This window comes from Schistocerca americana, chromosome 2 (assembly GCF_021461395.2).
Source record: "Schistocerca americana isolate TAMUIC-IGC-003095 chromosome 2, iqSchAmer2.1, whole genome shotgun sequence".
NCBI lineage: Eukaryota > Metazoa > Arthropoda > Insecta > Orthoptera > Acrididae > Schistocerca > Schistocerca americana.
In genome coordinates this window covers 329813840-329825934 of record NC_060120.1, presented here as the reverse complement: position 1 = coordinate 329825934, position 12095 = coordinate 329813840, and positions in this window count along the sequence as shown.

Here is a 12095-nt window from a genome sequence, read left to right as displayed (position 1 = left end):
CCAACTGACCAACTGCTTGCACACCACCCAGTTGGAAACTATAAGCGCCAGGTCAAAGATAGTCCAAGGTGCGCATAGCAATACACACCGCTGCTTCCACCCGTGGAAGGAGAGGATAACAGCATAATGACGATAACTGGGAGTCTAAACGCAGAATCACAACGAAGGTTTAATCTAGCGCATAGCATGAGCTAGTTACGGCACATTACTTATTGAATGCCTCTCGTATTGATGGCGCTGTCCGTTCCAGAAAAAGCATTATCGTTTGCAATTTTCAGTGAAATTAATATTTTTCACAATGACAGTTGAAAGTGCTTTTGCTAAAGACAGAGTCTTTTGAAGTTTGGGTCTGGTGATTGATGATCAGAAAACTTAAAAAATTTAGTTCTGTCTTACACCCTGGAGTAACAGAAATGCCAACACGGTCAAGCGATATTAAGTCAAATGTTTAGTTGAGTGCAAGGCTGATCAGCTGAAAATCGATCTTCTCCTATACTTATACATCGGAACCAGAAGCAGAAACATCGCAGTGGACTTGGCAAATAAAAGCAACTGAAATCACTCAACAGAGGAAAGGGATATGAATACAGTTCTATATAGAGCATGTGCAAGCACTTGCCCCTCTTCTAGCAGCAGCGTGTCGTAGGCCTCTGGAGGACGGAAGTGTTCATGTTCCTTATGATAGGAAAAAAGTTCAGATTGCTCCCGTTTTCAGGAAGGGTCATCGAAGAGACGCATAAAACTATGTACCCATTTCACTGACTTCAGTCTGTTGTAGAATTTTGGAACATGTTTTGTGCTAGCTTTTTTATGACCTTCTGCAGACCGAAAACCTCCACTGTAGGAATCAACTTGGGTTCCGAAAACAGAAGCAGTAGACACAGGCTCACAGGTAGCTGCCATATTTCTTGACTTCATAAGGTGTCCAGTACAGTTCCGCACTGCTGCATAGTGAAAAAAAATATGAGCATGCGGAATATTGGACAGACATTGTGATTTTATCGAAGAGTTTGTAGCAAACAGAACACAGGATGTCATACTGAAGGATGAGAAATCTGCAGACGTACACGTAACTTCGGACGTGCTATAGAACGATTAGTTTTCTCAATATATATAAACGACCTAGCAGATAACGTTTGAAGTTCCATGAGACTTTTTGCGGATTATGCTGTTGTATACAGAGAAGTCGCGAAGCTAGGAAATTGTAGCGAAATGCCCGACGATCTGCAGAGAGTCGACACTTGGTGCAGGGAGTGTGAATTGACCCTCAACACATAAAATGTAACGTATTGTGAATGCATAGGCAGAAAGACCCATTATTGTATGATAACACGATTACAGAACATCACCGGAAGCGGTTTCTTCCATAAAATATGTAGGAGTATGTGTATGGAGTGCTTTGAAGTGGAACGACCATATAAAACTAGTTGCTGTAAAGGCAGGTGCCAGATAGATTCATGGGAAGTATGTGTTCTGTCAACAAATAAGTTAGCCTAAAAAAACTCTCGTTCGACCAATACTTGAGATTACTCGTCAGTATGGGATCTGTACCAGATTGGATTGGGACTGATGACCTCAGAAGTTAAGTCCCATAGTGCTCAGAGCCATTTGAACCATACAGGATTGATAGAGGAAATAGAGAAGATCCAAAGGAGAGCTGACTGGTTTATTTAGGAAGCATGGAAGTGTCACAGAGATGGTCAACCAACTACAGTGGCAGACGCTGCAAGAGAGCCATTCTGAATCACGACATGGTCTAGTGTTACAATTCACAAAGCGTAATTTCCTAGAAGAGTCAACGAATACATTGCTTGCTCCTACGTATATCTCGTGTAGAGACTGAGAAGATAAACATAAAAAGATTCGAGCCCACATGGAAGCTTACTGGAACAGGAAAAGGGAGAAGTGTCAATGGTACACAGAATACCCTTCCCCATACAACATGTCTTGCAGAGTATGGATACAAATGTAAATATAGTGTGTGGCCAAATGTCTGAGATTTTACAACATACATTTATTGATTGGATAACAGTGATTTAATGTAAGTACTTAAAATAGTTAGCGGAAGGTTGGAATCTATTGACTCGTTGATGATGTGGTCGTAACACATGGTGAACTAGTTCAGTGTTGGCTAGGATGGAATGAGGAAGCTGTCAGGGACAATACATATCGTTACTAAGGAAAATTTGAACTAGACAGGGACTCGAAAACGGATTTCTTGCTTATCACATGAGGATGCCTTAACCATTATGTTAACCGAGCACGCCTCAGGCCTGACACAAATTTTCCTTATCAGTGACGTTTCCACTTGTGACTTGCAGACACTACTGCTAACTACGAAATGAGTGGTGCCGCGTTATGGCGCCTGTTTCCGATGTGTAACTACAAGAAAAGCTCGATTCTCAATTGACCATACTTGCACTCAACTAAATATTTGATTTAATCTTTTTTGACCGAGTTGGGTTTTCTGTTACCCCAGGGTGTAAGACACAACTCAGTTTTCGGAGCTTTCTGATAAACAATTCACCAGATTCGAACTTCGAAAGACTATCTTGAGAAAAAGCACTTTCAACTGTCCTGGTGAAAAAATGTTAACTTCGCCGAAAATTGTCAATGATAAAGCCTATCTCTGGAATTTCAGTGCCGGCCGGAGTGGCCGTGCGGTTCTAGGCGCTACAGTCTGGGACCGAGCTACCGCTACGGTCGCAGGTTCAAATCCTGCCTTGGGCATAGATATGTGTGATGTCCTTAGGTTAGTTAGGTTTAATTAGTTCTAAGTTCTAGGTGACTGATGACCTCAGAAGTTAAGTCGCATAGTGCTCAGAGCCATTTGAACCATTTTTGAATTTGAATTTCAGTGCTGTAAATAATCTCTGGCTGAACTGTCATATTTACGTAAATATAAAACTCAACCTTTTTCAGTTTTCCATAGTTCTTCTGAATCAGTATAGTTAAGACAACTTTCTGTCTAATATTATAAGTGATTAACCGCTGTACTCTTCTTGGATGATAAGTCGAGCAACTAATGTTCACGTCTTGAGGGACTTTATTTACACACAAATTCATAACAGTTCTTGACAGCAAGACCTCAGTCAGCTTACTGATACATAGTCTCATTACACGTTGGTCAGTTAACGCAACGACATTCGTTTATTTTTCAGTTACAGTTATTTTTCGTAAGTAATTCAACTGAGGGCAGAGATCGGCAACAGTAGATTTTCTTCTCCGTGCTGGCTATCGGTTATTGTGTGGCAGTGGTCGGTGTATTATTATCTCTGGCGCCAGCCACGAAGATGCCGCATTGAGACACTCGTCCTCACGGCATGAAACAAACAGAAACACACATTTATGTACAAAAACTATCAAAACAACATATTTACATAAGAAAACAAATTGAGCTTAAAGTACACCATAGTGGTTTGGTTAGTTGTGGGTGAGCATATTTTCACTGTAGTATTACAGTGACTTTGCAGCTGACGCGAAAGAACAACGTGTCTGTACAGTATAAAATTTTGTTTTAAACTTGGGAAAACCGCTGCAGAAACGTATCTCATGTTGAAGCAAGCTTTCAGAGCAGACTTAACGACTACTGTAAGCGTTCCAAAAACAGGCGAATATCGATCGATAATGCCGATCGTTCCTGTCGGCACTCGGCTGGGATCACACAAGGAAATGTTCAGAAACTGATAGATCTGATTCTGCACGCGCCTAGAAATCCACCCAAGAATTATGAAACATCTTAGTAATGGTACAGTGAACGTATTCCGTCAGCACAATTGAAGATAAGAAGGAATGTAGCGAAATTTCCCACGACTGCTTCAAGGCGATTGGGAGCAATATCGCTTGGAAGTCTGCAGAGGACGATCCAAAATCCGGTGAGAAAAGTTAGTTTTATAGCACGACTCGCGACCCGTCCTCATAGCTTTTCTTTTCTGTTAGCATTTGTAACAGATTCAACATAACAGGTATAATTTACTGACATTTATCACCTCCAATTTTGATTTTCCAGCAGACTAATGGTAATTTTATCAAGGAATTCTTGGAGTTCTAAGAATGACCTTACTAACTACAGACGTTGATTCTTCGTGGCAACTGGGTAAGGCTTTCTGTGACGTCGGATCTGTCGAAGAGACCGAATGCGAAACATAATACTTTAAATAAATCCAAATGTTATCTTCCTGGTGAAGGATATACTATTTGACTGGAGTATGTATTATTCAGTAAACGATGTTGGTATACTAGATGACACTCTTATGTCATGACATTGTCATGCCCACCTGTGATTAAAACGTTATCGGTGTCCAGAGATATAGCTGCTTTATTTGCTTCCTCCACGGAGGTCAACTGATACTTCCTACTGCATATATTCGGTGATGTACTGTTCAATTTGGAGACACTTACCTCCTGGGGTGTATTATTCATGTTATGAACGTATGATGGGACTGTATATGTCCGTGCCAAGTTAACACTTTCAAATTGGCCGTTAGAGTTTCAGCTTTGACAGGCAGGCATGTCGGAAGGAACGAAATTAAATCATGGTCAAGAAGTATAGGGAGATTTTTGGTGGAGGAGTACACCTCTTGCTGTACACTCCGCTAGATGTTATACAACAGAAGCAGTTCAGATGTGAATAACGCGGGACATTAGCTATATGGGAATCGTATGGCATCAGGAAGAGGAACGGGGAGATTGACAAGTAGAAGAACAGAAGCAAGAGCGAGAAGAAGACTGAGAAACTTTCTTAATAAACTGTATTCATAAGAGAAGAGAATATCCACGTATCACGATTGGAGGATGAAGATCACACGAAGACTGTGAGAAACCAGTGGAAACTTTGAGAAGTAGTACACTGACGGAAGAAAAACAAGAAGGAGTTGTGCGACATAAACGAAGGTTGGTAGGCGTGTTTCTACATCTGAGATATGATGTCTATTCAAATTTCACGCCAGTCGCATAAGACATGATCGCTGGCAGCGGTGACCACGCGAATTTGCGGTCACCACAGTGGCCACATGGCACTACGGAAAGGGAAGACCACCGTGTTTGGCGTATGTCTCTGGCGCATCGTTCTGCATCTGCGGTAGCAATTTGAGGAGCATTTGGCCCACAGAACACAATGGAATGTTAAAAATCGGTTAGATAAGAGTTCTGAGCGGCCATACTGCGTCCCAGATTTGTGCCGTATTTCACAGTTTGTGCACTACCACGACTTGGTAATACATTTTGCTGTTCCCAAGCACTCATTAACTAGAAATACCCACGAAACTGCGTGTTTTAGGTCGTAATGTGTGGTCTTTGCATGTTTCGAAACTAAGAACTCACCCGTTTTACCTTCTACGTGAACAGCACGAACAGTTAGCAAATTTCAAAAGTTATAAGACTTAAACAGTGTTACGCAGCAAATAACATATAAAAACACCACAGATGTATTGCATAGAATTAACAAACGACAGTTGTTACTGAAGAGACTCGATCCAAAATTAACACGAAAACGTGAATGTGACACTAGCACGCTGCCAACAGCACCACATCCATCAAGCGGCTTTACAGACCTGGAATAGTACCATCAGGACATTTTAGACAATTATGGTGTTGGAAATGCATTATGACTACGAAAATGGAAACGACAGTTTTTTGCGCTGTACTCACCATGTCGTCCCAGTCCTACCCAGGTGATCAATAAGAAGCCAGTACTGGAAGGCAAGTTGGCAAGCGCAATGTTCCACCCGCGGGCAGGTTTATTTTCGTTTTCTTATAAAATTTGTTTTTACCGCATAGAAGATTTATCACAGACATCTCACCCAATTATCAATTAACGATGCATCGACGGAAAAATAAATTTGTTTATCGTATTCAACGTTTGCTTCGGTTGTATGGTTTGAGGCATCGTATTGCCGTGACAAAGGTCTCAGGTTCGCTGCTTGTTCAATGGAAAGATTTTGTCTTTTTTTCATCTTCGCGTTTGTGTTGGATTCTGAGATCAGCAATGATATTTGTATTCTTACTTGTCAGACATATTTGGCTGTTTTTTTTTTTCGACTACGTTGCTATTTCCATGAACGTCGTTAGGCAGAAACCTAAGACTGCAGCTTAATCTGTCGTGAGTAAACGAGCAACAATGATATTTAGACAGGAAAATCCCTAAAAGCTGACCCCATTTAGTTTATTTTAAAGAAACTGTAAATACTAACAATAGTTTTAAAAGGATGTAATATAACTTTATAATGTTATGCACCATTTACATTTTAATAAACAAAAAGTTATTATGAAAAAAATATTCTTAAAAGCTTTAAATTTAGCGAGTCTCAAAAATAGCTATCAAAATCGGACTCCCTATACAAATAATCAAAATAAGACTAAACAACATTAGTAGGTATTAAACCGGAGAAAAAAACCTAGTTTCAAAGCAAGAACAACCATAATATGTTCTAGAAAGCTACAGAATTTATGTGTGTTTTCCTGACTTAACCCAGGAGCCCTATTATAGGATGTTCCTATAGGATTTGTTTCTGACAATCTGGCTTGGTCTCGTTTAAAAACTACCCCACATTTTCCGGCAATTTCGTCTATGAATGAGTGTTCAGTGTTATTTCTCTTTGCCAGTTGTGTGGCAGTTCTTCACAAGTCATTGCGAGTAAGCATGGAGAAAGAAGTTCCCATGGCAAGACAACACTAAACCAGTTTTCTTTATTATCTTTATGCAAAAGTGTTGGTTTGCCTCTTTTCGTTTTTGCTGCTTCGTCAGGTATACTGTACTTCTTGTTGGACATCCCATTAAAAGTTTTTTTTGCAACATTAAACAGTTCACTGGTCTTCTTCCTGTTCACCTGTTTCTGAACTATATCAGCAGCTTTAGTCATGTGAGACAGACTCCACTTTCTTTGATCAATCCTCCCTATTTCCCTGTTGGAATCAGTAAGAGAATTCCAAGAGAGTAAGAGGATGTTCTAATACCTGAAGACCTTAAACGTAAAATGTAAGGGATCCAGTTGAAACAACATCAGGAGATCTAGTTTTCGTAACTAAAGCCTACATTTTGTAACAGAATAATTTTTTTTACCAAATATCTACATCAAAATGTAAAAGTATTTGATACAACAAATGTGTCAAATTACAATATATATGCTATTCTAGGCACTTCACTCTGGAACCGCACGACCGCTACGGTCGCAGGTTCGAATCCTGCCCTTGGGCATGGATGTGTGTGATGTCCTTAGGTTAGTTATGTTTAAGTAGTTCTAAGTTCTAGGGGACTGATGACCTCAGATGTTAAGTCCCATAGTGCTCAGAGCCATTTGAACCATTTGATTTATATGCTGTGTTGAATACAGTATCAGACATTATTATGAGAAATACCAGTTTTCTATATAATGCTATGCGTTTCCACACTGTGTAAATGACTGCATTTCAAATAATTTATTTGGCGCCCATTTGATAGCATTCACGATACAGTGCTTGTTTTTACCACTGCGCTAACAAACATTCAGCTGTAAAGTGCACCAAACATTTGTGGTAGAAACTATTCTAAAAAGTGCAGATTTCACTTCATACACAAATAGTTCATCTAATTTCATTGTGTAAAACAGTAATACGAAAAAAACACTAAACATAATTTTCACAAGTAAGTACAGTTATCGCAAATAAATAAAGTTTCCAGGGGAAACATTTTTCTCACAGAAATAGGCAAATTTTCAAAGAAGCGGCGGTGCTTTAGATGGGCAACAACAATTACTTGTTTCCAATCACGAAGTTATCTCAGTTTAAATGCACGCGCATGAAACACAGCACTTTCCCATTGGCCTTCCAGTTCTGGTTTTTTGTAGGTCGCTTGATTAGAGCTGGGACGACGTGATGGCAAAACCCTGTGCCAGGAAATTGGCTTAGGATGAAGTTGTGCGTTTAATTAGTTTATTCAAGGAAAGGCAGCTTTATGGAATGTGCAGTTACTGGACTGCAGAAACTGAGATAAGAAGCGAAGTTTGCTGGCTGAAATAGCTACCGCTTTTAACATCTCCACGGAAGGAATTTATCAGAATACCCATAATTCAAGAAATCAGGTAAAGTTAATTCAATCAGTTGTTCTAATGATTTAATTAACATTAATCATCATTATATCAAACAATTATCCATGCTTGTTATTACAGCTTTAGATTTCCTGTGGGACTGTCGCTGGATAGCAATAACAAAGAGATGCATTTGGCCAGTAGAAATTGTCAATGCTGTTAGTGCAAATTTCACAGCCAAGGTATCTGAGAGCCACGTCTTCTCAAACTTTAGTTTGTGGATTACAAAGTCCGATGCCTTCAAATTATTCTGTCATTGTATCAGTTTCAAATAACATGGTCATGGCATCCCTTTGTTAAACAAGCAATGGCACAACAGCTAATATTTTCGCTATAAGATTATAGGTTTTCCATTCAGTACCATGCACTTAAGCCATTGCATTAGTAAGGTGCTTCTTTGTATTTGATCCTCCCATTTGAGCTAAATTTTATTACAATCACTAATTCAGAAATCCAATATCCAACTACTAGACCTTTCATGGGATCATCTGGTAAAAATCATTGGCCTCTTTTCATGACATCCCTTCTTAGAAAAAGAACAGATGTAAACTGAAGAAATATGCGACGAGGAAGAAACAGATACACATAGATTAATTAAGATAGGGAAACAAGTGAAGTTCTACTTGAAAGTAATATTTTTGGAACTCACAAAATTCCCATTTAACTTCAAGTTATGCTATTGTATCTATAATTTTATTTGTTGTGGTATTTATTAATTATATTACTATATTGTGTGTTGAAAAACAGATTTTCAGGACTGGGAATTTATGAGTGGTTCCTTAAGCTAATATCAGTAGGAAAGTTCAAATAATGTATGTCCACAAATGGTTCAAGCCATCTGTCATAAATGGCCTTTGAACGTATTTGGGTGCCATGATAAAATAAATGTAATGTTATTTCATAGTAATTACTGTAACTTTATCAAATATTAAATAGAATAAACTTAGCTGGTGTTGGAAATGTTAGTGCCATGGGCAGTCTGTCTTTAAGAATACCTAGATTGGCAGTTTTTGGCCCAATTATAAAGAATATTTCTGCTATCTTCATCGCTGTCATTCTCGTAAAATTTGATACTGTTGTTGATTTTCCACCACAAGCTCTGCATGAGATTCTTGCACGCCTACACCGTGTGGCTCCTAGTAAGAATTTCCATTCACGCACCCTTAAAAAAATATGGTCTGAAAAGGTATAGTGATGATAACCTGGCCCATACCGTAATATGGATAACCTGGCCCATACCGTAATATGGAATGTGTTCCAACTCTTGCACATAATGGGGATTTTCCCTCGAGCAGAAAACCACATTCCTCCTGTGTCAACTGTGATACGCCATTCATTCATCAGAAAATATCAATCTTAAGCGAGTTGAAGCATTTGCAAATTATGCCAATAAAAATCACAACACGTTGCTCCATACCGTTGTCAGATAATTTATACATAGTCTTCTACCAAATTCCTTTCATTTTGCAATCTTTTTTTAATGTGGTCAAGCTTCGTTGACCTCAGTACACAAAGTTCAGCTGCCGTTATGCGAATGGATATCATTAGAGAGATATCACTAGAAGCGACTGAGTTGATTGAATGCCAGTGGCACAGGTCTCCTCTCACATTTTTGTAAATCCAATATCCGGCTTGCCTAGACACTGCTTGAAACGATAGTACTTTTCTCTCAATCAAGTAAAGTTGCTTTACGAGGTGGTGCCAATTTGAAAAGCATTTGTTCGAAAATTTGAGACGTACAGGGAGTCCAAGAAGTCCCCACATTCCTATTGAATTTGTACTATCGGGGAAATAGATCATTATCTGTTGGTATCAATGCTCTGAAGCTGACAGAAAATCTTGTTATTCTTGTATTCTTTTGTTTAAGTTGTGAAGCCATGGCTAATGTTGCGCTGTTAAGGGGCGATTAGTGATGCTCATATCCGTGTGTCTGTGTGTGTGTGTGTGTGTGTGTGTGTGTGTGTGTGTGTGTGTGTGTGTGTGTGTGTGTGTCCACGAGCGTCTATGGGCAGGGAAAGCAAAAGCAGTGACCGAGATAATGAGTGTGTTTAGATATGTAGATTTGGCAATCTATATATCTAAACACACTCATTATCTCGGTCATTGCTTTTGCTTTCCCTGCCCATAGACGCTCGTGTGTGTGTGTGTGTGTGTGTGTGTGTGTGTGTGTCCACCAGCGTCTATGGGCAGGGAAAGCAAAAGCTATGACCGAGATAATGAGTGTGTTTAGATATATAGATTGCCAAATCTACATATCTAAACACACTCATTATCTCGGTCATTACTTTTGCTTTCCCTGCCCATAGATGCTCGTGGACACACACACACACACACACACACACACAAACACACGGATATGATCACCACTAATCGCCCCTTAACAGTGCAACAGTAGCCATGGCTTCACAACTTAAACAAAAGAATACAAGAATAACAAGATTTTCTGTCAGCTTCAGAGCATTGATACCAACAGATAACGATCTATTTCCCCGATAGTACAAACAAATTTTCGGACAAATGCTTTTCAAATTATATATATCTGTGGACTGTAATTTTTTGGAAGTTATGATAAACTGAAGTACTAAGCACTGCTGTAACCAATTTATCGTTATACTATGAAGTTATGTTATGTCTTCTTCTTCTATCTTCTTCAACACATACATAATAATAGTCCCCTTGCCAAAGTTTCAGTCTTTATGTTCAGACTAGTCTTGGGAACTACTGTAGGAGTTTTGATACGGTTTTCACTGATAGATAGACTGATCTGAAGTTTGTGTGTATATGGCCTCTGCCATTCTGAAAATGATGTCATTCCCTCTAATGGTGAATGGCAGAACTCATTCTCCGAACGTATGTGAAGACTAATCTCAGAAACTACTGTAGGGCTTTTGGTACAGTTTTCACTTATAGATAGACTGATACACAAGGAAGGTTTTTTGGGCACGGGAGATAGACATAAGGCCACCTCACTGCAACCTAAACGAACTGCAGTGCCGGATATATCGGATATTAAGCTGATAAGAACAGATATTTTAAACAGATTTAATGTTTCAGTTTGTTGTTGTTGTTGTGGCCTTCAGTCCTATCTATGCTACTCTATCCTGTGCAAGCTTCTTCATCTCCCAGTACTTACTGCAACCTACATCCTTCTGAATCTGCTTAGTGTATTCATCTCTTGGTCTCCTTCTACGCTGCCCTCCAAAGCTAAATTTGTGATCGCTTGATGCCTCAAAACATGTCCTACCAACCGATCACTTCTTTTTGTCAAGTTGTGCCACAAACTTCTCTTCTCCCCAATTCTATTCAATACCTCCTCATTAGTTATGTGATCTACCCATCTAATCTTCAGCATTCTTCTGTAGCACCACATTTCGAAAACTTCTATTCTCTTCTTGTCCAAACTATTTATCGTCCATGTTTCACTTCCATACATGGCTACACTCCATACAAATACTTTCAGAAACGACTTCCCGACACTTAAATCTATACTCGATGTTAACAAATATCTCTTCTTCAGAAATGATTTCCTTGCCATTGCCAGTCTACATTTTATATCCTCTCTACTTCGACCATCATCAGTTATTTTACTCCCTAAATAGCAAAACTCCTGTACTACTTTAAGTGTGTCATTTCCTAATCTGATTCCCTCAGCGTCGCCCGATTTAATTTGACTACATTCCATCATCCTCGTTTTGCTTTTGTTGATGTTCATCTTATATCCTCCTTTCAAGACACTATCCATTCCGTTCAACTGCTCTTCCAAGTCCTTTGCTGTCTCTGACAGAATTACAATGTCATCGGAGAACCTCAAAGTTTTTATTTCTTCTCCATGGATTTTAATATCTACTCCATATTTTTCTTTTGTTTCCTTCACTGCTTGCTCAATATACAGATTGAATAACATCGGGGAGAGGCTGCAACCCTGTCTCACTCCCTTCCCAACCACTGCTTCCCTTTCGTGTCCCTCGACTCTTATAACTGCCATCTGGTTTCTGTACAAATTGTAAATAGCTTTTCTCTCCCTGTATTTTA